The 27,668-nt window shown below is 39.7% G+C and overlaps 1 long non-coding RNA gene across 1 annotated transcript in view; it reads left to right on the plus strand.

The window, feature by feature from the left end:
* Window positions 1-622: 622 nt before the first annotated feature.
* The window catches only part of LOC111933225 (uncharacterized), a 51,663-nt gene continuing 24,617 nt past the window's right edge, over window positions 623-27,668 (plus strand). The window contains exons 1-3 of the long non-coding RNA XR_015274237.1: window positions 623-741; window positions 18,955-19,209; window positions 26,001-26,082. This is a non-coding gene — a long non-coding RNA (uncharacterized LOC111933225). The remainder of the gene's footprint in view (window positions 742-18,954; window positions 19,210-26,000; window positions 26,083-27,668) is intronic.

Genomic DNA, 27,668 nt, shown 5'->3' on the forward strand with positions numbered 1-27,668 from the left:
AGATTTAAAATTTGTTTTAAATGAGCTCAGTTTGTACAAAGTCTCAGATCCCTCATACAAGAGGAGGGTGTGGCTGTTGCAGTGTAAGTTTCAGTTCAGATACAATTCTGTGGAGCCTCCTGTGGAATTGCTGCCATTTGTTGTCTCCTTTGAGGGTACAGGAAAGCTTTTCTCCTGTTTCACATGGAGTATTGACTCTGACAAAGAATCACAGTTTGTTTCAGGATGTGTTTCTCTCATATCCCTGTTCAGTCGGCCTCACTTGAGCACGGTAACAGTTTGGCATGGTATAAATATCATGTAAATATAGGATAAAGTAAATTTTGCCACAGATCTTCAGACATTTTTATCTGAAACATTCTGACTTGAACAGCTTTGCAGAGGCTCGTGGACTATTTCTACTAAAAGAAACATGGTGTTTGTAACCTTTTATGCAGAAAGGTGGGATCATACCAGCTTATTCGAAACCAGGGTACCTCAGGACCTGTCAGGCCAGTCCTGACACGGACCTGGCTGCTGGAGAGCAGAGAGACAGCGAGGCTGCAGAGGTTTTCTCAGTGTAGTTTTGCTCTGAAGTGGCTCCTGAGCTCTCTGCAATCTCGTGTTTCTGTGGCACTGCTGTGGTGCAAATGTTCAGCAGGGCCTGGCGCACACAGGGGTGTCAGGCATGGCCAGCAAGATGAATGTGCTGCTGCAAATTGGAGCGATTTAACAAGAGATAATGTGTCAAGCAGGACTGGGGTAAGCCTGGTGAGAAAACTGTGAGCCGAAGGCATCCATCAGAACTGATCTTTGGTAATGATCAAAGGCAGACTTGCACTCCTGCTGCTCCGTGCTTTGAGGGCTCAGGGCAGAAAGGCCTCAGAAGCAATGTCCGGTTTCCCAAAACAAAGATTTTGTAGAAGAGCAGAAACTGGCAACTTAATTTGCATGAACTAAGCTCAACAACACTCTAGAAAGTTTGTGCTTTTCCTGATTCTGTTTGGGTGTCATAAAAGAGAACCCAGGATATTCCTTGAGAAGCAGTATCATAAAAATCTTGGAAAGAGCATTAGTTTTTCAGAAAGCAACTAAAAGAGTACAAAGTAAAATTTAAAAAGAAAAAAGAAGTGTAACAATTCTTTAATGTGTAAAAATAATGTGATGATAAATATATTTCTAGATATGCACTGTTGGGGCATACAGGACAATGGGGTCTGAATGTTTTCCAAAGGCACAAAATGTTCCTGTAGAGGAACACCTATGCTGATGGTGTGCAGTGCCTCCCCTTCCTTCTCCAGGGCCTGTCTCAGAATCACAGAGCACTTCCTTTTGGAAATTTGTTTCAAATTCATGGGCTGGAAATATAGTATTGATGGGTTGTTCTACAGTGGCCAATCACAGAAGTCTGAGCTTTAGCTTCCAACTAAAATTAGGTTTTAATTCCTGGAAATGAACTTAAGTGAGGAGAAATCTTGTTAGAAAGAGCTGTCAGGACACTGATTAATTTGGCTCTTTTAAACTACAGTGTCCTGAGTCACTCACATGATAAATGATCCAGAAACACCTCCTTCTACTGAGAAAATAAATGTATGAATCAGCTGTTCTTGGGGTCTGACTGGGACTTTCTGTGTCTTGTCCCATGATGTACCTTTCTAATTAAGCCTCAATTTCTCATCCTGCTTAAATGATGAATCAAGGTGAATGGAATCCGAGTTTAAAATTGTTGTATATAATATATATATTTCTTTGTTATAGCACATTGTGTAGTAATTTTCTTGTAATGTTAGAAGCTAATATATAAATACAGAATGTGGGTTTGAAGAGGGATCTTCATGTTTCTCTCTGTCAGACTCTTAATACCCATTGCCTACTCTAGTTTAAAATATGAAATTTCTAATGTTTGAAAGATAAAGGCAATTAGGAGACTTTGCCACTTTATAAGGTGATTGGCAATAAGGATGTTTTTATGTCTGTACTGTAGATATGGGATATTATGTGGTACTTCATTATACTGAAGTGATGCTTTAATACATAAAGCAAACAAATAAGAACTGCTGTCAAGACATGAAGGGGAGCCAAATGTTTAAGCTGTTATCTTGGAGATTGCAGCTCTAAAGAATTAACCACTTAGAACCCAAATAATATACTTTGCTAAGACTTTCAAAAAACAATATACGCTAGTGTATTTTATATGTTGTTGCATATTTTAAAGCATTCCATAGCAACATTATTATTATGGGTGGTATGTTGTTAAAGCTTTCTCTTTTGCATTAGCAACATGGCCAGTATCAAAACAGTACCACAACCTAGACTGCATATATTTGACTTTCAAAAATAACCTTGATCTGGCCCCCCAAAAATGACTCCACAGCCTTCTTTTAATGTGGGACTTGCCTTCAAGATTGTTACTCAATAGACTTCAAAGAATTTATGCTTTTTTTGAAATTAATGCAACAGCTTTTTGTTGCCTTTTTTTCCCTTTCCTTTCCTCCCAGTCTCAGTCATCCAGCATTGTGCTTGCAGCTCTTCATTGATAGAATAATCTTATTCTTTTTCAAATTTCAGTTGTGCGCTTTGCAAATTGCATAGGATATCACATTTTTCCTTTCAAAGCCATAAACTGTGGAATGAGGAGGCAAGCTGTTTTTCTAACTGCTTTTATCACCATTAAGATACACAGTCCCTCCCAGACAAAAACATAAATATATTCAGTGCATATCAACATTCAGTCTACGTTCACAGCACAATCACCGGTGCTCACAGGCATCCAAAGGATGTGGCCTTAGAATAATCTCCATATAAGTTTTGTAATTTTGCTGCTGAAAGGATATGCATGATGAGGTAGGATTAATCTCAGAATACTTTTCATGAGTTGACTTCTAGTCCAGTTGTTATAGGAGTGATAGCTGCTATTGTGAGAGACAGAACTGAGAGATCTTAAGAAAATAAAAAAGATGTCAGTGCAAATTCACTCTGATGAAGAGATCAGAGTGTTGCTGCTTTTCTTTTGATTGGTGTGAAGGCTAAGGGTTTAGGCTGATTTTTCACTCTGACACACTTCCTGACCTTTGGCATGTTTCTGAGCTGGGAGTCCCATTTAAAATGTGGAGACAGTAATGTCTCTGCATGAAAAGTGTATGTCCTGAACATATACTTAAGAGGCAACTGAGGAAGATAGAGAACTCCAAAATCACCTTTCTTAAATGATTGAGACACGCTGTTTATATAATAAGGAGGTCTGAAAACGTCTCAGTATTAGAAGGTTAGGATGATACCATAAATGGTTAATTTAGCACCCTGGGTTATATATTCAATCTGATTCAAGAAAGTGACCAAATCCAGTTATCATTAATCTAATCATTAATCAGTAATTTTTAATTTATCTAAGGTTGAAATGTTTTATCCCACCCAGCTTAGAATAATGCACCTATGTTAGCTTTTATGTCAGGTTTCTGCTTTGGGCAGATTTTTATGGACAGGTTACAGACCCAATACTCCAAGGTTCACCATGAAAATGCTGACACACTAAAGTGTTGCAGCAGTGGTGTAATAACCATGAATTCATATGAAGCACATATTTCCCTTAGATGCATCATAAAACCAAAAAAAAAAATACTACTCTGAAAGCTGGTATTTTAAATAGTTTTTAAAATAGCCAAAACTGCTGATTCGATTTTTGTCATCATCATAGCTGCTCTATTGATAGCCCTATTTCATCTTCATTTTAGCAGCTGAAAGATTTGTCACCGTATATTTAAACAGTTCTCTCTGCAGATGCTTTACATGCAGGATGTTTTTCCTTGTGAGTGGAAAAAAACCTGTCTAAGATCAAGGCACAGTTCTTGGCCTGCACTTCTGTGTGCTCTTGATGTACATTGGACTTGACCTTCCAACATGCAGCACAGGCAGCTTCATAAAATATTTAGCAAATATGTTCTGGGTCTCTTCATTAAATTTAGCAGAACTTAAACTTGGTCTGGCATGAGGAAAGTTCATTGAGTCTTCTTGGAAATCTCATTCTTAGTAAAGCTGGATAGTTGGATGAGGTCACATGTAATCTCCCTCCCAAAACAGAATATGGACACAAAAAGGGCAAAACAGAAAGGAAACTGGATATTTTATTTTCTGCTTAGGTGTCTGTATCAGATATTCTTAATGGCTCATTTAAGAAAAGAGAGTCATGATAAGGAGATAATTACAATATTGTCACACTTTCTCAATATCATCAGTGATGCTGTGGCCATTGTCTTCTTTCCTGCTTTCCCATGTGAGCTTATCACCCTTTTCACATTCAAATAATTCTTCTCTTACAGCACCATTTTATCCAGTATAGCTTGTCATCTAGATCAGGAGAACTATTTGCAGTTCTTTAATATGGTGGATTTCTCCCTAAGGCCACATATGCACAGAGACCTTGTGGAAAAAAACCAGGAAACTTTTACAGATGGTACATCCTGGGGGAAAAAGCAAGTGAGCAAATGATCATGATTAAATGATGCTGGACACACAGGCAATGCTTGCTATGAGCAGGCTGAGGTTGGCATATTAAGGTAAATGTAGAACTCTGAGATAGAACTGAGATTTTTTTCCACAGAAGAAGCTTTGCCATGCAGATTTAGTTAGCATCTGCCTCATGAGAAGCTTCCACCTAATTTTGCAAGCAACCATCTGAGACTTTGTGTGTAGCTGTAACCAAACTTCCTTGGTTTTCCTGGCTCCTCTTTGAGCAGAGCTCCAGTTCAGGGATTATGGTTCTTCTGTGAACTCCACCCCAAAGAATAACTGGATTTTCTTAGCATGTAATATTGCAACTGGTTGCATGTGTGCCTCTCTGATAGGAAGAAATTTGGGATATCAGGACAAACTGAATTTATGCTGCTGTCATAGATAGATCTGTTGCATTTAGAGGCAGTCTGCTGAGTTATCTAGGAAAATAGATGAAGCCCTTTGAGTCTAATTCTGGCTGGGTTTATGTACAATTGTCAAGAAAGTCAATGGAAACAAACTCAAGTGTGTGGTCTGTGTAAAATGCCAAACTTTGGAAAAGATGGGATAAATGACTGGAGAATATGGAAATATATAAAAAACTTTTGTGTTTCTGTGTAGGGGAGCACACATCATCTTCAACAGCCCTGTCCCTGAGACAAACCAAATAATTCCTCTGTATGGGTAGGCAATGCATTAACTTCAGACAGATTTAGACTGAGAGTCCAAGCTATACCAAAATAAAGTGGTGACAGTGAAAACACCTGCAAGTGAAATCTTATAGATTTAATTTGAATCCATCCACATCATAAAATTCAGGGGTGCCTAGTTTTCTTTTGCAAGGTTTATATGCCATTATTTATGTCTTCATGTGTGTGATCTGCAAGCAGAGACTTACAAATCCTTTTTTGCTTGCAAGATCTGACCTCATAAGCTAGAATCAGATTCAGAATCTCCTGGCTCTTCCATCATGCAAATTCAAAGTAGTTTCTTTTATTCCTTTCAAGATGCATCATAAGTAACCCCAAATTGTGTATTACAGATCCACTTCTGCTTTTATACAAAGCCTGTGAGCTGGCCAAGTCCCCAACTAGGGGACCTGATGTTTTTTTTAGCACAGTAAGTCTTGATAAATCAGGACTGGCCATGATTCAGGCTCTGGTGTGTTGGCTAGGATGGAGCTGCAGCTCTTGGCCCATTCTGACTTTTCGCCTTCTTTACTCAGATATGCAGATTTTTCATTCATTTCCTTCCTTGAGGAAGGAAATCATGTAGGCTTTCAGTTCCTGGCAACAACAACTGTTCCAAGGCAATACAGTAAGGAACTGAAGTGGGTGTCTGTTAGAAAAATATCATATTAAGTCATGTGGGTGCTGTTCCTGTCTGTTTTCACTGCAGGGTCAGCTGTGCCTGTCATTGCTCACAGTCTCTGTGAGACACCTGTGTGATCTGTTCCCATGTTTTGGTTCTACCTGAGGCTCCTCCACTATTTCTGCTGTATTTCTGCAAACTCATGTGTATCTGTAAATTATATTTGGATTCCTGTTCTCTGCATAAATCTCTTGTGGGCCAGTCTTTCCCTGTGAATCATCTAGACAGGATGGAACAAAAATGTTGCTGCATTTTTAATCCTATGCAGACTCTGTTCTGCAACCTGCTTCAAGTATAAGAACAAAATCTGAGCACAGTGCTACAGTTGCAGTCTCACTAGGGCTGGAGGTGAGAAAAGAGTAGTTAATGGAAAATTTTCAGAATTTATTACTGTTTATACATCCCAGTATGACTCTGTCCATAATAAAAGTGATTTGTATTTCACTTTCTACTAAACTTTGCCCTTTAATGTATTTGTAGTTTAGTTCTTCACCCTTCCCTTGTCCAAGTGACTATTCCTGCAATTTCTGCAAAAGTGTGACAGCCTTACATCCATTTTCATCATAGGATTTTCTTAATTCCCAGGGTACCTGCACAGGATAAGGACACAATTTAGCCTTAATGAGCACTTGTAAATATTTTCTTACACATTTCCCTTAAGTGCAAAACAGTAAATCTTCAAAGTCCAACAGGCTGGCACATCATGACCAAGAATTCCCTGGGAACTTATGCAACTGCTGTTGTGGCTGCTGTTCAGCCCTAGCAATTTATGCAAGAAAAAATTGGCCGCAAAACATTAAGGGGTACATTCCTACACATTCTCTTCACATTTAAAAAGGCTGAAGTGGTGGTGTGAAAGCTCCCCACTTGGACATAGTCATAGTCCTTTGCAATTCTCACTGTAATAGTGAAGAGCTGATGTACTGAAACATGGGGCAAACCTGGTGCTGTGGAATTAGGAATTCTGCAAGACCCACATACCCAGAGCAGATCTAAAGGAGCAGAGACTTCATGAAGTAAAACAAGGAGCAACTTTTGGCAGATTGTCCTCTATTGATGGCACTATTTTTTTTAAGTAAAAGTTGCAGGATAGTTCACAGAAGCTATAGAAACATAGAATTTTTGTATTCTATGTACTTTGCAATTTTAAAATCAAAGTAGGTATGAAAAGTAATTTATTTCCATAGGTGACAACTGTACTTTTTCAACACAATTTCCATCACTGTATCTGGGTTCCAGGACAATAGTTCAAAGATTATACAATACCAGCTTAATATGATAATTCATTTGGCTTTGGGTTACTTATTTTGTCTTCTTCCATCTTTGAAAATGGACCTAATTGAAAGTTAGTTTTACTTTATCTGGATGGCAAGTACATTTGTAAGCAATGGAAATGACATAGTAACTCACATTAACAGGACTACATAATTTCCTGATAACTCCAATTATCTTCTGTCATCCCTCTAATGTAATTAAAATGTTTAATTGTTTTCTCTAGATAAGAAAAGGTTATAAAAGCTATAACAATTTGTGTGGACTTAATGACCCGCTGGCGTTAATAACCTAAAGCCCCCAGTTATCAAGCCTTTCTAGCAATCATTGATTTCAAAGAATTGCCCTGTGTCTGGAGCATTCACATATTCTCCTGGACTTTAGTCATATTAGACCCTGCAATCAACTGATCCCACAGATAACACTGGTGCAATTTATTTTACCCTGGCCTCAGGCTAGCAGTGAAGATCTGCAGTGTGAATAGGGTTATGTCATGTCAGCGAGTGTGATAATCTGATATGATGGACCTCCATTGGATGGGAATTGCATGGCTGTGGTGTGTTAATGTTGACAGAGGTATATTTAATGGGAAACAGTCCAAAGATCAGCCAAAAGGAGATAATTGGGAAGCTGCTGATTTTTCTGTCTCTCCAAGAGCTATTCCATTGGCAGGAAGCATGTGTTGCTGCACCTCTAACACTTGGAAAAAGAGGGAAAAAAGAGTGAAGAAAAACCAGTTTGTTTATATTAAGAATAGTAACAAAGCCGTAAAAGAGCATTAATATGTACTCTTATTTACAAAAGTTCACATCTATTTAAGGGCTTCTGATCCTTGTCTTTTTAGAATCTTAAAACATGTACTAATCTGAGGGTGGGGGTCAGCACTGCCTACAAAGGTGTTTTCCCCTGTTTCCATCACAAGGGACACAGCCAGTTACTTAAAAACTAATGTTAACTTTTATTTGTGTTGACTTGAAATTGTAATGCTCAATTCCTTCCTCAGACTGAATTTTCATATTCAGCTCCTTAGGATATAAATGTGAATTCTGAGCCAAGATCTGAAGTGGACTAGTTACTGAAAAACAGTTTATATTGCAGTGTAAATGACAAATTTGTGTTTCATGTAGTGTCATGGATGTCTGCTGCCTTTTCAAAACCCAGTTTGTATTAGGCATCACAGAAGAGAATTTAAAATTGGGCTATGAATAGACCCATTGAATAGCGACATACTGAGGTATAAAATCTGCAAATATTTTGTCTTGTTCTCTTTGTTAAGGTGGTTTTCTGGTTACATTCCTGTTTAGCCTTGATGCTTATTTGCCTGCCTTACCCATTGGTAGATCTTCCCTCTTTCAGCTGTCTTTTATGGTTTGTGGTTGTCTGTGGATAAAACTCCACTGAACATCCCATCCTAAAAGCATCCAGTCCCAACAGACCAGACAGATAATGACTGTAGTAAAAGCCAGGCTGTTTTATGGGGCAGGGTAGCAGCATTTTATGCCATGATTGAAAAATAAAAGTGCATGTGAGCAGTCAAATGGTATTTAGTAGGAATCTCTGGGTTACACTTATAAGAAAAAGTAATTTACTGCAAAGTTTTTTCCCCATTTTGAATTTCTTTTGTAAGGTTGGCTAATATGTGGGAACAATACAATTGCCTAGAAAACATTGTGGGGTTTTTACTGCAATTTCCTTAGGAGTCTATTGTTTCCATTCCTCTTAAATCCTGTGAGACTCTTACAATGCAAACATGAATTTCTCAGGATTTAATGTGCTGCTCAGGCATTTTGATGTATCTCTATTCTGGTATTTATACTGTTGTTGCATAAATGTGGTCTCCCAGCCTGTAATTAGATTCATGCTGGTGAACCCTTCTGTCTGCTTGGAGCTGGGGTTAATTCATGGAGCAGTTTGCAGGCCTGGCAGATCTCGGGCTCCGCTCGAGCCGTGGCATCAATGAGGTGCTTGGTAGAGATGCTGACTTCTGATGACAATGATTGAAGTAAGCCATGAAAAATAACATTTGTTCTGGGGCCTCCTGCTGATGTTTCTCTACCAGCTTCTCATTGCCTCACAGTAATTCATAATTTTAAGGATGTCACCTACAATACTGGGTTCTATTTGTATGTGTCACGCTTACAGAAGGCCTAAAGATGGAGAATCTGTGAAATCTTCTCTCTCTTATTTTTGAGTTCTCTACAATTGCACCAGCTTGTCTGGTTAATTGAGATCCAGAGAGCAGCAGCTTATTAAAGTGGATGAAATTCCTGAACAGACAGGTGCTGGCAGAGGTCCAGGTCTGTGCACTCCAGGTCCATTGTATTAGGCTGTCCCTGCAAAGAATTAACTCTCTTTTCAAAATTGGGAAGTGTTAGACATGTGCATATTCCTCTAACCTGGGTATATGTTTTCTCTGTCCATTAAGAAGCAGAGATTTTTCTTTGAACATTGTAGATGTGTTACCTCAGCTTCTGTATATGACAGTCTAGGTGCCAGATGATTTGATGATTAATTATCAGTACATGGAAACATATGCAACTTGAACTACATCATTTTAAAAAATGTTCTGACTGGAAGAAACAAACTGTAGAGCTACGAGAAGTGTTGTATTTTGAGACAAGCACAGGCTATATATTTCTCTCAACACATCTAGTTGATGGCTTTGAGCTACAGATGATAAGAAAGAAAGGAGGGGAGCAAATTCCCTCTCCTGGGCTGTTTGCCTGCCCATTCCTAGCAGCCTGCCAGAGGAGAGCAGCTTGCAGATTTTCATCTCTGAAAGGTCTCTATCTGGTGTCACTTGTGCATTCTGATGGCTGGTGTCCCCAGCCTGGAAGAGAAGGTTTATCCTCTCTTCCCTGCCATTGCCTGCCAGAGAGAAGGAAGGATGGCTGATTTCCAAAACAGGAACTCTTATGGAGGTTGGAGCTCCAAAACTGTCATCTACACTGTAGGAAAGATTAGGCAGCTATTCTGAAATGAAGGAAAGAGTTCTTTTTTAAAATTTTCTTAACTATTGAGTGATGAATCTATCTGAGAGTCAGAAGCTGCTTCCAGAGAGCATTTTGACCTTCCTGGTTTTGTGTAGGTTTATGAGGGAAAGCAGGACCCAGCTGAGGTTCAGCCTTACCTGCAGAGTCAGATGCTGTCTTGCACTTCAGTGCCCAGTTTGATGGGCTGTGCTGGCCCCACAGGCACATCTGATGCACTGCTGCATCCCTTCATCCCTGGATGACAGATTAAACCCTTCTGATACCCACTTATGACACCCCAGCTATCAGAGTCAGCCCCAGTGCCCGTAGTGCTTGAGAGAGCAGCTCTGCAGTGACAGCACTGAAATCTTTCAGAGCCTTCTAGAAAAATGCCTTCAGGAACACACAGTAATAGGGTGCAGAGCAGCTCTGGGGAAGTGAAAGAGAATAAACCTTTGCTAAAACAGACATAAGAACGAAACAGGGCAAAACCAGCACATTACAGGGATCTAACTGGCATTAAATGGTTTGGATAAAATAGTGCTTGAAATGGAATGGACAGACAAAGGTTTAGGAGCTTGTGATCCACAGACAAGCAATGAAGTGGAATCTGTGGGTATCAGCAGTGGAAAATGTCGCCTCTGTTGGTAATATTTAGCAAATATATAGAGTAGTTCCATCCTCTTCCTGTCCTCAGCAGAACCACATATAAATTTAATTTAATGTCAGGCTTTCAGAGATTAGGAATGAAGACTTGTGGGGCTTTTGTACAAATCGAAGCCATGCAGAGCTCTCAGCTTTCTCCTGATCTCTGTGTGTGTACAAGACTAGATTCTTCACTATGAACTTTACCTTGTTGAGTACACTTTTTATCTTATTAGCTAATGGAATTTCTGTTCCTTCCACCATCTGTTCATGTTTAAAAGGTTAAGTTTCATTAATTTGCTTACAGCACAAACCAACCTCCTTTGTAGAACTTCCAAGCAAACACATTTCTAACACATACTTGCCTTGCTTAGATAATGAAAGTAAATTAACCTGGGGTGGAATTATCACTCATAATACACACAAGGTGAACAGGTATCCCCTGCTATCCTCTGTTTCTTACCTGGCTCATCACTCAAATGGTTTAACAGCTGCAATAATGGCAGTGTAGAACTACACAAAGACCTGATTAAGGAGTGAGCCCTGTGGTGCTACTGAGAGATGCTACATAAACATATACAAGAAATCAGTCTGTATGCCAAAGCCTTTGAAGCTGAACTGCTGATTGGGCAAAAATGGGCTTAAGGTGTGCAAGAAGCAAATCAAACCATGTACTTGATTTGTGATTAGATACTGCAAATGTTACATATTTTATCCATTTGCTAAACTAAGCTCTTTTACAGTCATTCAAAACTTGTTTTGCTGGTATATTTTAGAAGTACAAAAATCTATTTATATATATCCATTATATTGCCTCTGTTTATGGGAGTATTTATATAATAGTGTTACGTTCTGTCATTTATCTACTATCGGATTAATATCACTTGTTGAATTGCAAGACACTCATAAATATTTTCTTTCCCTTTCAAGGACAGTATATACTAGATTGTCTCTAAAGTTAGGTGTTCTGGAACATGTGAGGAAACATGAATGGTTGGAATTACAACTTTTACATGTGCCAGCTCATTTGCTGGTATTGTACCCTTTACTGCTGGCAACACAACTGAGGTAGAAAAGGCAGTATTTGAAGGAAAAGTCTCAAAAATGGCAAAAAAATTTGCTGCTTTCAGTGGAAGGGCAGTTATCATGAGAACATGAGCATTAGGTTTTTAGTGAGGTGCTGTCAAAAAATCAGTGCGGCAGGAAACATTTTTAAATTACTGGAAAACAAGACTTGGGAATTTCTTCAAAAGTCAATTTGTGGATCTTCAAACATCTGAAGTGGAGAATAATTTCTTTAGGCTGGGGAAGATGGGGTAAGACATCTTGCAGCAGTGTCTGCTTTCCTTCAGCACTGTGCTGAGTTGGTAGAGAGCTTTTCCCTTTGGCTGGGGTCATTATTCTGAAAGCCAACGCTATTCCCAGTCATTCTTTCTCATAAGATGGAGAAATCTACTGCAGGCTTTCCTGATTCTAGTTCTAGTCCTTTTTTTTGGCAGGTAAAGGCTTGCAAAGGTTTAATTCTAAGGTTGTGTGACTGACTTTTTGCCAACTTTTTTGCACACATGTAATGTGCAAGGTTCACCATGGCATTTTACAGCGATAGTGTGCAAAAAGTCTCTTCATTCATAATGAAATGACATATTTTAATGATGATATGTTCTTGGGTTTCAAATGAGATTGAGGATAAATGCTTCTTAACCACAAAGAAAAGTCATTCTTCACTGGCTCCAGGTGAATTATTGCTTTTGTAAACATTGGATTTCTCTTATCGGATCCCTTTGAAGTCAAGAGGTGTGAGGAAGGGGAAGGCACTAGGAGGTGATGTCCTGAGGACATGAAGGATTTCTGTCAAGCATTGTTTGGGTCTGGAGGGTAGATGACCAGGGAGGAGAGTAGCAGGAGCAAGATAGGGAAGTGGATTGTTGATATTACAGAACATGGTGATGGAAGAGAGTGCATGGCTTGAATCATAAAATAAAACATTTCCTGGGATGCCAGGTTTCTAAAGTGTGTTTTCTTTCCACAGTGCACTAATATTCACTATAAATCATTTAAAAATATGCCTATCTGTCTAAACAAACCTGTGATCTGATAAAAAGGTCCTGACTTTGCTTCAATAACAATGCCAACATCACCCTCATTTTCCACAGAACTCTCTCCTTTATGCAATTTTCTCATATGAGTGGGAAAAGTTCCCAGTTCCTGTCAGTAATGACACTGCTCTGCCCTTAAACTCCCTCTTGACAATAGACATTTTCTAGAGCATATGTGAAATGAAGCAGTGTGACACTGTCTGGGCAGGTGAGCTGCCGTGATTATCGCTCCTGCTCTTCCACCTAACCTGTCTGTATCATCCCCCTTCATCTGTGGTGGCTTCCCCGTGGTTTATCTTTTGGGAAAAGTGTATCTATATTCAGCTGCCAGCCCAAGATCACTCTAAATGTCGCTTGTTTGCTTTTATGTCCTTGGTCTTGATGGATTCCTCCGAAGGCACTTTGTTAGGTATTTATCTCATTTAGTGGTAGCATTATCTGCTTTAGGTGAAGCACAAGTGGGTGTCCTGGGGCAAGAGGGAGGGAGGCAGGGCATGAAGAGGACAGGAGAAGGAAAGAAGTGTTCTCTGTGTGTTTGTCTGAGGGTGAGGCTGTGTTGTGCAGCAGGGACTCTGGAGCCATTGCAGTCTGTCACAGAGATCTCCATCACAACCAGGCTGCTGCAGGTTTCTGCTTGGTTCTGGTGTTCAGTCCTAATTACAGACAGCAGAACCGAGTCTCAGGACTGAGCCTTTGTGAAGTTTACCCATCTTTAGTTTTTCCAATGTTCAATATTATGTCTTTTTTTTTTTTTTAATATTTTTTTTAATCTTACCTGACTATTTGCTTCGAAAACAATTCTGCTGCTCCTGGCTTCATTAATATGCATCCAGTGCAATGTAAATGGCTCTCGAGGCCTCCCCTTGGTGGATGATTTAATGTGGCAGTTATGAAAGCTGCTCAGCCTGTGCTCCATTAGCATAATAATGAAGCTTCTGCAGCAGCGTTATCATCCTCAGAGGAAATAGCCTGAGTGGTCACAGCTCCTTTAACAAGTACCACTTTAGGATAAAAAGCAAAGGGCTCTGTTTGAAATGCTAGATTGGAATATGCAAAGTGGGAGGGAGTTGTTGGTTGTCTTTGCTGTGCAGGGAGATGGGAGAAAGCATCTCCTCCCCAGCTGGGAGCAGGCAGGGAGCTGTGCCAGGCAGGGCTCCCCTCCTGGCACGGGTTACCTGGCAGAACAGGACACGTTCTCTTTGGTTCAAAAGTCAGGGGAATACAGGAGCCAGCCTCTCTTTTAAATCTTTGTCTCCTGTACTTCGCCTCTGAGACTGGAACAAGGACTGGCCTATATCCCCGTACTGGGAAATTCAAAAATCAAAAATGCTGTGGTTCAAGGCTGTATGTTTGGGTTTTCTCTTTTGTGGTTTGTTAACAGGTTAGGGGTGTATTACAAATGGAATACAAAGCTTTTGGGCAGCTGAAAGAAGCCTTTCTCTGTGGCTGAAGGGAAAAGACAACTTTCAGGTAAAAACAATAAGAATCGTAAGTATCACTCCTCCAATATTAAGAAACTATGTTTTGAATAGGAAACAGCTGAATATGCAGAGGTGAGGTTTTAGCAGGGTTGACAGACTGGTAAAGAATGAGGGCAGTTTTCTCTGCCCTTCTTATGGAGTAAAGTGGGTAGAGGGAAATGGCATTCCCTGTGAAGGGAATATGTCCCACGTTTCCTGGGTGCCAATAATTCAGTGAAGAGCGCTGAAGCGCTGCTTGGCTGGATTTCCCTGGGGCTGCTACCCCTATGGCAAGGATTGTTTAACAACTGCAGCTTACAACTGGGTTTATTGAGCTGCTAATTTAATTTATTTTTAATATGGTAAAGCAAGCCAACAGCCTTCAGAGGTGATTTTACATCCTAAGCAGCCATCCTACTGTGCAGCTGTTAAGTTCCAGGGGTCAGACAGTGACTCAGGCTTCCCAGTTTGATCCATCTTTGCCTTGTCAGGGCCTGGCACCTGATGGATCCAAATTTAATGGATATATTTCTGCATTCAAGAGCAGGCAGGACCTGGGGCTCAGCCCTGAGCTCAGTGGGGCTCTGGAACACGCAGAGGGTGTGCAGGTGGAGTCAGTCCCACAGCTGAAGTTCAAGGAGTCAAATCAAAGTGCTCTGATGCGTCTTCTGTGTTGGATGCAAAAATTTTCCTATTCCCAGCTTTTGAAAAATATGAAGTTGACTGAAACTGTCCTTTCTCAGTGACCTCTTGATCTTTAATAGTTCTTTGAAGGCATCTGGTAACTTATTTTCCTCTTCCACATGATTTGCTACCTGAGGAAGGATGAAAGAGAATGACACCAGAGATAGGCTTGTTTCACACACCATCCTTAGAGTTTGTCTTTGCAATTGATTTCTGCAGAGGTTAAATTTTTCTGAAGAATTCCTTTTTGGTGATTTTCAATGATTCTTTTCAAAAACCAGAAACGTGTTTTGCAGTATAATGTAATTAATGGATACAATAGAGGTTAATAGAATTTTAAAATATTACTAGTGACTAGTTTACAAAAGTAAATGATTTGAAGACTTTGAAAAAACCCAGAACCCAGGGTGTTCCTCAGATAGCTCAATGGCAGATAGGTAGAAACAGGTATGAAAGGAAAATAACTCATCAACAATCCTGCTTGATTCCAAATGTTTTGAATGGTAATATTCATGTCACAGTAACTCACATGATATATCTGTGTGCTCTTGTATGCTGGTAAAAATTTTGCCTTATTTCCAAGTCTGGAATTGCTCTTCAGCCCAAAGCTTTGCTTCACTGAATGCCTGAAGGATTGAGAGAACCCAGCCCTGCTCCCACTGAAGTGGAAATTTAGTCCCTGTCCTTCCAGAGTTCCCTGGAACAATCACATCCATGGATGAGTTCTGCTGTCACTGGATGTGTAAAGGAAAGATGATGGGAGAGGGAGGGACTTTGAGTGTCCTTAGAATTCATCTCTGCATACCATAAATATCTGTTAAATATCTGTTAAATGCTTAGTTTGACTATTGATAACTGAGACCTAGCTGAAGGATTTGTCCATACCTTGTCTGCACACCTTCTCCAGTTACTGAAGTCTTGTTGCCTTGGCTTCAATCCACTGTCTCACATCTCATACCTTGTGGTTCTTCCTAGTATTGCACTGAGCATATTTTCTGGGGGTTATAGACTATTTTTAATTTGCTGACACTATTCTTACACTGATTATGCTAATCGCATGCACTTTGGTGACCTCTCGCTCTTTTTGCCTTTCTTCTTTTACTAGCAGAGGTCCATTGGGAACACTTAGTCACATCCACTTTCTTTTTCCCCTTTGTTCTTTGCCACATTTTTTCTTTCTTGTTGAAACAGCAGTAGAGTAAATTTTGACAGTTTAGGGGGTGATCTGTCCTGTGTTTGGTTTCCAGGGAATTTGGTTTCATGGTTTGATGGTACTGGCTGGGGTGATACTGACCTTGGGATGAGGATGGTTCAATCCTCGTATAATTCCACAAGAGTTAGTTTTAGTATGCATAAATATGCATCAGCTGAGAGTCAGACATGGTCTTTTTCCTGGGCTTTAAGGTTGGCTGCCTGAAGTTATTATGCACCTTCGCAGGAGGAGAGGAGAAGATGCAGTGAGCCTGACCTAATCCATTCTTCCACATGGGGAGCAGGGACGGGGACAAAAATGTTCTCAGATTCTTTCCTTTTGCCCACCAAGGATTTGGGCAGCTGTCAGCAGTGACCTTTTGCCAATCCTGTTGTCCATTCACTTTATTAATTACAGCACATTCAAAAACAATTAGGCAAATTAATGGAATAAAAAAAACTTCAAGGCTATCAAAGGCAATTGGCACTTAACCAAGAAATTGCCTAGCTGTAACTTCAGGAGCTTTTGGGGTGTCCTGGGAAGGACTGTCCAGTTCTCCTGCCCTCCCCTGCTTCCACACCTGGAGACTTGCAGAGGGACAGTCACTGGGACATGTGTGGCTGGCTGTGGCATGAGAAGGGCGTGAGTGAAAATGAATGAGGAATCCTGCTTCTTGGAATGGTTTTCTCCTGTGAGTGGCTCAGGATGCACTGCAAGAGGCTCTCTGAATCCCTGCAGACTTTTCCAGAAGGTGCATGGCATACCCCAGCAAATGGGGTTTGGCTCACACCAGCTCATGAGAAAGGGTGAAGAACCAAACCTGAGTGAATGGGCATCCCTGCCTACTCAGAGTGGCTATAGAAGCAAAGTTCAAAATGAGGCTTTCTCTGTGCTCTCACCATCTGTTGCTGCTGTTACCAGTTTGTACAATGATTATTTTGGAGCTCTTCTACCTCAGCATTTGTGAATCACTCCTGTAAGATGGGTGACAATCTACAAACACCAGGATAGGAGACCTCCAGCAATAATGGGTGCCAATGTTATATTTGCCACAAAGAAATGTGCAATGGATCATATTAATTGTCTGAGCTGGGCTCTGCTCTGTGGAATGTCTTTGACATGAGTGCAGTGAACTGGTGTCACTACATTCTGCTGGCTTTGTAACTTTGGGAAGTGCTTTCTTATCCTCTTACTCTACTTTCCTCTCTCATCTGCGCAGTTCAGACACTTATGGTTTACTGTTGTTCTTAGCAGTGTTAGGGAAAAAACATTTTGCAGCATCTTGAAATGAAAGGCTCATATGCATTAGGTGTAATGGGCACATAGAACTCCCTGCAAAGTGAACCTCTCAAGTGACAAGGTCTGTCACTTCAGATTGAAGAGAAAATAACAGGAATTATGAAAAGAATTTGGTGGTTTCTATTCCTTCTCCTAAACAGAGAGCAGGAGGGCTCTCTGTAAAGTGCTTGAAGTTCTTATTGTCATAGAGCTGAAGAAACTGGAGTCAGTAATCCTGTCACAGGGACTTTTGCCACTGCCTTTGGTGAAGGATGGATTGTCCTGAGGGCCTGTTCAGCAGTGACATACAGCCTTAACAATTAGCATGTTCAAGAGGGTGACATCTTTCCTCTGATCTCACTGATTTGCTTGAAGTGAAGGCCAAGCCAAAGTGTGTCATGTATTACCATGTACATAAACCTGTGCCATCACTGTTACCCTTCAAGCCATGGGGTTCTGACACAACTTGCAGTGAAGGCACCAGCAGAGAAGGCTTCCCTGGCTTGAAGTGTATTTCCAGGAAGAAAAGAGAGAGGTGGCATGGATGTCTGTATCTGGGACAGTCATTCGTGCAGGATGGACAGACATGACTGACTGTGGGCTTGCTTATGTAAATTTATTACTGATCTTTAATTTAATCCCAGGTTCAAGGGAGAAAAAAAGATCTTCTAAATTCATGTTACCCACTCAAGGGACTCTCTAATTTCTCTGTGTCTATTGGGTTTTAGGCATTTTCCAGCTTCTAGTAAATAGTTTTGAAACTTTTTTCCTTCCGGCCCAACCAGGAGGACAGATGCTTTTTACATTTTTTTTTTTTTTCTTTTTAATACTAGACTCAAGCAGAAAAAAAAAAAAAAAACATGCAATGCCACCTACTTTTAGTATTGGTTCATTTTTATTGAAAGGAAATACTGTGTGGACAGATCTGTGTTTGTTTACATTGTTGAACAGTGCTATGCAACTGGTTTATGTGCTCACAGGTTATCAAACATGAATTTCTCTTCATGTTCCTTGCAATAAAAAAAGTGGTTTTGGACACTCCAGAAATGAAGTGCTACCAGCCTCATTGTATTCTCCTGTGCTTTTCAAGGTTGAATGCCTTGCTCCTAATGTGAAGATAAAGAGGACTGTGAATATTAAAAAGTAGCATTACCAGCTAGAGTTAAACATTCAGGATGAGACATTAAGTTAAACCACATGTGAAATGCAGCTGTTTTTACTGAGGCTTTCATCAGTCTGCTGGGAAGATTGGTGGGTTTTAATATGTGGTCTCAAGCAGAGCCAATAGAAATGTGTGGAAAATGTGTGTGAAATCAGTGTGTGCCCATGGGGGGTCTGTGGTGTTGCGTGTAGCATTTTATTTGTGTTGATATAAATAATGGTGGTAATACCTATCTGATCACAAATGCTTTTATTTCCCAGGCACACATGGAAAGGACTGATCAGATAAATAGATCTGGTGAATCACAGCAACCTGCACCTACATAATAAATCATGTCCTGTTTATTTTTTTCCAGTTGATCAGAACAAGTAGGAAGAGGAAACCATGAACTAAAAATCCTCTGCAGAAAAATATCAGACACCTGAGACATGCTGGTCACAAAACCACTGAAGACTGATGCTTTGACTCAAACTGTTAATGCCACTTAACATTTAGGTGCTAAGGATGACTGTGGATCAAAGAGGTGCTGAATTCACAGCTGCTGAAAGAGAAATTGCTGTGCCTGTGAGCAGGGATGAGCAGAGAGATGAAAGCTGATCTGCTAACAGGGGTATGTTGTATGAATTCATCCACAGGAAAGGTTAAGGGATAGGAAAATCTGCCAGTTGCCACAAGGAGAGCCAGGCTTTCCTTGGCAGGGGAGCTGAAGGTAGTGGTGATGTTTAGTGGGTTCTGCTCCCGTGTTTCTGTCAGGACAGCGGCTGGACACGGTACTGATGTCACGGCCCTAATTAACTCCGTGTGCAGCCAGGATTCCGGGGCCTTGCAGGCACAGCCTTCATAAAGGTGTGCTAAAGAAAAGCCTTTCTCTGCCTATGCCAGGAAGAGATGTGCTAAGCCTTCCCCAGCTGGAAATCACTCCTGAACCTTTGTGTACAATGATAAGCTACCAAATTTGGTAGCAACAGTAGAGCAGACCCTGACAGGAAGGGAAGAGATCCAGATCCACTGAAGTTTTGCCCTCGTGCGTAGACATAATAGGATGTGGTAGACATAAAGGACAGCTTTAGAGCAGTTTTTCACTTAATACAAAGACAGCTTGGGCAAAGGGAGAGAAATAGGGAGCCAAGGGAGGTGGTGAAGCCTTATTAAGTGTGCATTTTTTTTAACCTCTGATAAGTGATAAAAGTGATTCAGACTTTATCAGCTCTCTGTAATTTTGAGAAGCGTGAAAGGAAGTAAAAGTAGCAAAGAGGCAAAGGTTGGTTTTGCTATGACAGTCTAAGAGAGACTCATTTTGTTTGAACACACTTATAACCAAAGAGCAAATGGGGAAGAGGTCAGGGAACAAAACTCGGTTGACTCCACACAGGAAAGGTTGGAGGGAAGAACTAAAAGGTAAACACAGTTATGGCTCCAGCAGGAGAAAGTGTGATTTACTAAAAAGGCAGGAGAATGTCAGAGTGAATTCTTGGTTTATGCTTATACTTCAGCAAATTTTAGAGACAAAAAACCCTGGTGCACCATTAAATAAAAGAGGAGAAGAGAATGTGAATTGCACCTCAATTTTTAGTGAAGCACTGTATTATAATAGCAAATTATTATTCTGTGTAACAGGAGAACCCACTGAAATTAATAGACCCTGGAAATCATAAAAAACCCAAATAAACAACAGTCCACAAACCTATCCTGACTCTGTTGGAGGGCAAGAATTCCCCTTTGGGTGCAAATACTGTAATAGTTGTCCTAACAGCAGGTCCAGAAAGGGAAAAGATTTCATTGATGATTTTCAAACACAATCTAGAAATGCAATTAGACCAATGTTAGCACAAGAATTTGCTATCACTTTGAGGAAGAGCAGTTTCACCTACTGAAGATCCTTAAATGTGCATTTGATATGTGAAACTTGTTCAGGCTGGCATGAAGGCTTGCCTAAGGGGATGTGCTGTAACACAGCAGCCAGAAGCTTGGAACTCATGTGAAATCTTCACGTTGGCAACTCTCAAAAGGGGTGCAAACAGACTGATGTCTCCTAACCTCAGAAAATCAGCAGCAACAGTGATGAACAGCATCAAACACAAGCTTTCCATTCCAACAAACATGCTGTGCAAAGACTTAACAAGAACTAAAGAGTTTCCTGCAGGGGGCTTTCTAATTCCCATCAAAGTAATCTCCTGAAGGGTAATGGAAAATGAGGGAAGGTTTATTGCTAACTCTGATTTTTTATTTTTTTTTTTCCTTCACTCAGTCATGCTTCTGGCAGAAAAATAAGATCAGTTCTAGCAGCTTTCTCTCTGAACCTCACTGCTGGTTATAGCCCTCTTCCCTGATACCTGCAGCATTGGAGCACACAGCCTGTCCCATTTTGTCTTCCTTTCTCTGTCTTCTTTTTGTTCTGTGTGGAGTAGTTGTCATTTGTTCATATGGGCCAACAGAAAAAAACCCAACAACCAACAAAACAAAAAGAACAAAAACCCCAACAAAAAACAACAAAAAGCTAAACAAAACAAACTAAACCAAACAACAACAACAACAACAAAACCCAGTGTGATTACATGCAAACTCCTTTTTGGACAAAATTTCTCTCTTCAGTTCAAAACTCTCTATGGAGATAATTAAACTGAACTAGAATTGTAAATGGAACTGAGTAAATGACTTGAAAGAATTAATACATTGGGTTGTTTTTAGCTTTTCACTTCTCTTACAAATTCTTCTGGGAATAGACTGATTGTTTACCTCAGATGATTAAATGTGTCTGTTCAGATTCTTCAAGGAAATTTAATGAATTCATCATAAATTCAGTGGACAAATTTTCAGGTTTTCATTGTACACTTGAAAACATTGTGTATTTATATTTTTCAAATGAACAAGCTTGGTTGCTTCAGTTCACGTTTCCACTGTTTCCTGCAAATACGAGCAGGTATAGAGGAGTGGGGCTGGTCTCCTTCCGGGGGACGAGAGAGAGGGAGGACTCAGGTTGTGCCAGGGGAGGTTTACGTTGGATTTCAGGGAGAACTTCTTCACAGGAAGGGTTTTCAGGCACTGGAACAGGCTGCCCAGGGCTGTGGTCAGGTTGCCATTCCTGGAGGTGTTTAAAAAATGTGTGGATGTGGTGCTTGGGCATTGGTTTAGTGATGGACTCACCAGTGCTGGGGGAGTGCTTGGACTCAGTGATCTCAGAGGTCTTTTCCAACTGAAACCATTCCATGAAATATGTTATCTGCTGGATCATTCAGGCCCTGACACTGTGAAGTGAATGTGAAGTGAAATACCTTGGCTGCACTTAAAAATGAAGTAGCATAGGGCATGGAACAATTTGCGGGACAGTAGGAAGTCTCAAGAAGAGATTTAGGGTCAATTTAGAGACAGTTCTTACTAAAGCTCCCTAATTTTTCATTGTCTGTGAATTAATATAGTAATGGTCAATCAAGAGGTATTATTATATATCTAAATATTTTGGCTATTTGAAAATTCAACTTATTCAATTTTGTATTCCGGTGCCAGTAAGAGATCTGCTGTGATGCTCCTAAAATGATAAATTGATAAAAATTCTAATAGGAGAAACTCAACAGGGAAAAAACAAAATGAATTAACTTGCCAAGACATGGCTAACATCATTGAGTTTATATATGTTTCATTAAACTGAGACTTGACAGCTTTATGAGGAAACAGTGGGGTTTGCAGTGTATGAAGAACCTGTAATACTGCCAAGGCTGATCAGGTCCTGTGCCATACAGCCTATTTAATAGACAAATATTTGTACAGTGAAAATGTCATTTTAAATGGCTGGTTTAATAATCCCTTAAGCTTTTAAATGATCTGCAAAGACTGGAAATTCTACCCTGTTTTGTAAGATCTAGTGGAACATTAGATAATCTAAGGAAATTTTAAAAATCAGCTTCCTAAATTAGGACTTTTTTGATTACTTCTGCTGCTTCTTTTGCTCACCGTGTTTCTGCCATGTTTGTTGGGGGACAAAGCTGGAATTGTCTTGATGTCTGTTCTCTCAGTTGCAGATCCAGTTTGTTTCCTACAGGCACATTCAGTTTGTAGGTTGCTAATTCAGATCCACATTGGTATTTAGGCTATGTGTCTAAATATCTTCATGTACAAACTTGACTGACTGAAAAAAAGTAATAGCAATGGGTAAAATCAAGGCAAATTTGTTTTTTTTTTCCTTTCTCAGTGCCACATGCAATGTGAAGAACACTGTAAGCTCGTATTTGTGCAGTGACAAGTTAGTGAATCCATCAGGACTTGTCTGGAAGTTGATCAGAATGATGGGAGGCTGATTTTTGCAATGTGTGTATCCCACTGCAACCTCTTTACCTGGGAGATTTAATGTGGAGAATCCTGGCTATCAATAGCAAATGCATCAGGCTATTCCCTTAAGAGTTGGACTTGATAGTCCTTGTGTGTGCCTTCCAGCTCAGAAGATTCTGTGATCTGACCACAGCAGCTAAAGGAGGTTAATGAGGAAATCTAGTTCCATTTGATTGCATTTTTAGAAGCTGAAATCAGTTTCAGATTCCTTCTTGTTCTTAGCTTCTTTATAAAACACAGCTTCAATTTTCCTTAACAGGACAAGGACCGAGACCTTTCATTTTATTCTTTCCCTTTTTCATCTTTACTTCTATGACCTTATCACGCTTTTTTGCCTTTCTTCTCCACAAAAGTCAGTGGCCAGTTTGATCTTAGAAAGAGAGATCACTACACAAGACATAGTGCTTTTCTGAGAATGCAGATCTGAAAAGGCTGATAGTGAACTAGAGCAATAGAGGAGCAAAGCCAAAATATTCCAAGAAAGAAAAGGTAAAGACATGACAAACAGGAAAAAAAACCACACACAAAGATAAATACAGCACATATTTTCCTCTCTCATACATGTATTTAACAGAGAACTTAGAACATAACAGGCAATTTAGTAAATATCACAACTATAATGAGAATAAAATGATTACAGAAATAATAGCCAAGCTACACAGAATATGATTAAAAATAGTATATCAGTAGATCTATGTTTCCCTTAGACTGTGTACTAAAAAAAAAGCTAAATTTCATAAATTCTCTAAATTTACATATGACAAAGCAATATTTGAAAGTGTGACTGATTGGATTCAGGGACAGATGCCTTCCATAGTGTTTTAACTCTAATTGCAGCCCAGCAATGTGTCAAGACTGGGCAAAGAATTTACTGGGGTGAGAAGCAGGAAGGAAAAAAAAGCCCTGAAAATTGCATTAATGGAAACAGCAGGCAGGTGGCAATAACCAAATAGCTTTAATTGTCCAAGGAGCTCATGGGAATCAATTTGCTGTGATTATTACCCACATGGTGTAAGGAAGAAATAGCAAATTAAATAGAATGACACAAATGGTAGTAAACTATACCATAGGATTCCCATGGTGAGCTCACAGCAGTTTTGTCCTCAAGGACACGCTGTTTTAGGTAATTTTCTCCTGGAGAAAACAGTGTAGATGCCAGTCAGACAGTGAAACACAGCTATTATTAGTGCACACATGCAGCCTAACTTGGTAAACCAGCTGTATTTCGGTTTTGGGTAGACTGCAAAACTTACATACCCACGGGGGATAGGATTGATTTCTCCCTTAGAACTACCTTGACATTGTTTAGTAGCTTATGCTGAAAGAGAGTGTTGCTATTAACTTCACTTGTCTGTACAAAGCCCACCACGAGCACCTATCTCAGACTTACCTTACAGACTGAGAGTTTTTGTATGGCAGAAAACTGTTGGCACTAAAACCAAAAAATCTATCTAAAATTTAACCTACTAAGATTTCAGGGGAAGGCTCATTCAGAGCAGCTGATATTATTTTATTCACATTCACATTTCATTTTATTCACAGAGGACTTTGGCACATTGAAGTTTTTGTCTTGGCCACTTACATGAGAGGGATTTACCTGGCTAAACACAGCCATTGGAGATGCTTTAAACACTCTCATTTGGGCACAGGTCATTTTCCAGTCCTGCAGCTCTCTGTGTCACACCTGCAGGGGAGATAGATGGCTCATGCTGAGGTGTTTGGAATGGCACTGGAGTCCCCGAATTAGGCAGCTGAATGCTGTCTCAGCCTTGTGTCCATGTGCTGCATGGGTGCCCCAGAGCACACTGCTGCTGCCTACAGCAGCCTGGGCATGGATCTCCCAAAGCCTTTGCTGCTGTCATTGCTCCACCTGTGCTAAGAGATGCCCTTTGATAAAGGAGGGGCTGGATTTCCAGAGCAAAAGGTGAAGTATTTGCTGAGCACATGGGAGACTGTGGGGTTTGAATTCCTGCTCTGGATCAGGCAGGCTGGGTTTGAACCAGGTCCTTCCACATCCTCAGGAAGTGCCTTAATCATCAGGCCTTCAGCTAATCACAGGCCCTGAGATAATTCGTGCCAGACCTTAATTATTTGAAAGCAATGCATTTCTGCAGAGAAGCTTTGATTTTTAAAGAAATGACATTTCTAAAGTAAAAAATCATTTTCAGTGAAAGAATCCTAACTAATTAGGACATTGATTGGTATGGGTCTCTCAGACAGGATATTCCATCTTCTTTCAAAGGGGAGCATTCAGGAAACAAGGACAGAGTTTTCTCTTTGGAAGAAAAGAATATTGATGACTGGATCTCTGCTTCTCAAGAGAGAAAGTTATTTTAAATAGTTCAGAATAGTGGGGATGTCCAACTAGAAATTCCCATGCTGCATGACCAGGCTAATTCCACACGTGAGCTTTGGCTGTGTCTGATGCCAGGCATGCTGATTCCAAATCATCTCTTGTTTGCACTTCCCCCACATTCCACATAATAACAGGATGTATTCTAGTGAAGCTTCTGCCAAACAACCTTCAGAAAGAGGACTCAAATGATGATGCAAAATCTGCACAGTCAATTTAAAACTAATCCTACCTTATATCTGGGAAGCATTAATTGGGATCTGTACAATACACATATTATTTTGTTCGTCTGACAAGATCTAGCAGACAAACTAAAAAGCGTACCTTTAACTAAACTCTAATCTTTAGAGTAATGAGATCAATTCATAGATCTGGCTCAGCATATAGATTTTGAAAAACTTCCTTTAGAGTCTGCACTCAGAGCATATTTAGACATTTTAAATGTATTATACAGTTTTGATTTATGGCACAATTAACTTTAAAAAGTGCACAGCAGTTCAGCAAATAAATTTCATATACCAAATATCTCAAGTAATTAATGTAACTCTCATTCCTCCCCCTTCTTTTATAGAAAACTAAAGCAAGATGAAACAAACCCTTTCTTTTCTTTGTTTCAATACCCTTTAGAATCACTAAAACAAGCTAAACAAGTCTAGTGATGAGTATTCTCTTAGAAAAACCTTTGTAATAATTTCCTGCACTAAATAAACAATTTTTCATTACAGCTACCACCTCTGGTGATGGGACAAGATTCCTTAATAAGCAATAGTATGGGATTTACAGAATCTACAGTAAAGAACTTGGAAAGTAAGTGCTTGAATCATATGGAAATTCCCTTATTGTGTACACCTTAGCAATTGCACAAACTGTGACAGGTTCCTACTTACAAGCAGCAGGTGGTAACTTACTGTATGCTAATAATACTTAAGGCACAGATAGCCTTTTCTGTGTTTGTGTCTAGAAATACCTGGTGTTGTGATAGCAAGATTACAATTTGGAATTGAATTAAATTCTTTGTGTTTTCAGAATTGCTTGTTCTGAAAAGAATACAGAATTTAGGCAATGATTATTGAAATGTACAAACATTGTGAGTGGATGTGTTTGTGGACATGTGCCTGATATCCAGATTATCACAATAACAGCCAAAAATTACTTTTCAATGATGAAAATTATTTGTAAAACTCTTTTGAAATGTTTTAAACTTAATGTTGTCATGCCTGGCAAGGTAACAACCTTTGGGAAATTGGTTAATTCCTTTAAAACTGCTTATATTTTTAAAAACAAGCTTTAACAATCTTAAACAAAAGTAAACTGCAGCTGATGCCAGCAACAAGTATTTTGTGCTGTACAGTATTTATTTAAAGCCATCGGCAGCACTTTATTTTTAAATCTATATTTGAACGTCATGATTCTGTTCAGGGAAAGGAAAATTTAACTACATAGCATTTAGCAATCAATTATGAAGTGTCTCATGTAATAAATATAGCATGTAATGGTGCTGTTTATGCTGGTGAAACATTTATGCTTTATATATGTGTATATAAAATCATAACAGTAATCATGTGAATATAAACCAGAAGTAAAGCAATGCTGTGCTTGAGGGACAGATGTAATTCAGACAAGGACCTTTCAGTAAAGTAGAGTAGAAAACATGATCCGAGATAATTAGAGATGTGCATTCTTAGGAAATAATAATAAATACATCTTATATTAACGGAGACTCTCATTGCTGCACACAAACCAGCGAGAATGGATTTGCTTGGTAATGTTGAAATGGAATTGGTTTATCCAGCTGGGCTGTTTGAAGGTGACAGCTGAGCAGCGTGGCACATAAATCATGTGTGTGTGACATGATGGGATGAATGTCCAACCTCAGCCCTCTGGTCCTGACACAGCCACATCCAGGGGGATTTAGTGCCTAATTAAAGACACCAACTGCTCTGTGCCATTGGACACAGTGTCCAATGTGTGGGAGGTGTGAGGGCGCCCGAGAGAATTCACTCCTGAAAACTTGGATGTTGAGAGTTAAATTAATTCATTATTTTTCACAAACGTAATTTTGTTCATAAATGATAAGGAGAAAAATAGAAATGCTAAGTCCTGACAAGACTTCAGAAGAAATTTTCATCTTTACATCTTTGCTTCTTTCGGTAAAACTTAGCTGGAAATTCTTGGAACAAAATTAGACATAGTTTACTCCTAATTATTTTGTTTATATACTAACAAAAACCCTTCTCCTGTGATTTGTTCATCACATTCATATCTCAGATGGCTCTTGAAAAAATTTCTCATAAAAAAATGCTGGTTCTTAGCTAGGACTTCAATGTGGACCATCTTTGATTTGAATAAAATCACATTTAGGAATAGATTGTCTCATTATGGCTGGAATGTGG

The sequence above is a fragment of the Cyanistes caeruleus genome, chromosome 10 (assembly GCF_971803275.1).
Source record: "Cyanistes caeruleus chromosome 10, bCyaCae1.hap1.1, whole genome shotgun sequence".
NCBI lineage: Eukaryota > Metazoa > Chordata > Aves > Passeriformes > Paridae > Cyanistes > Cyanistes caeruleus.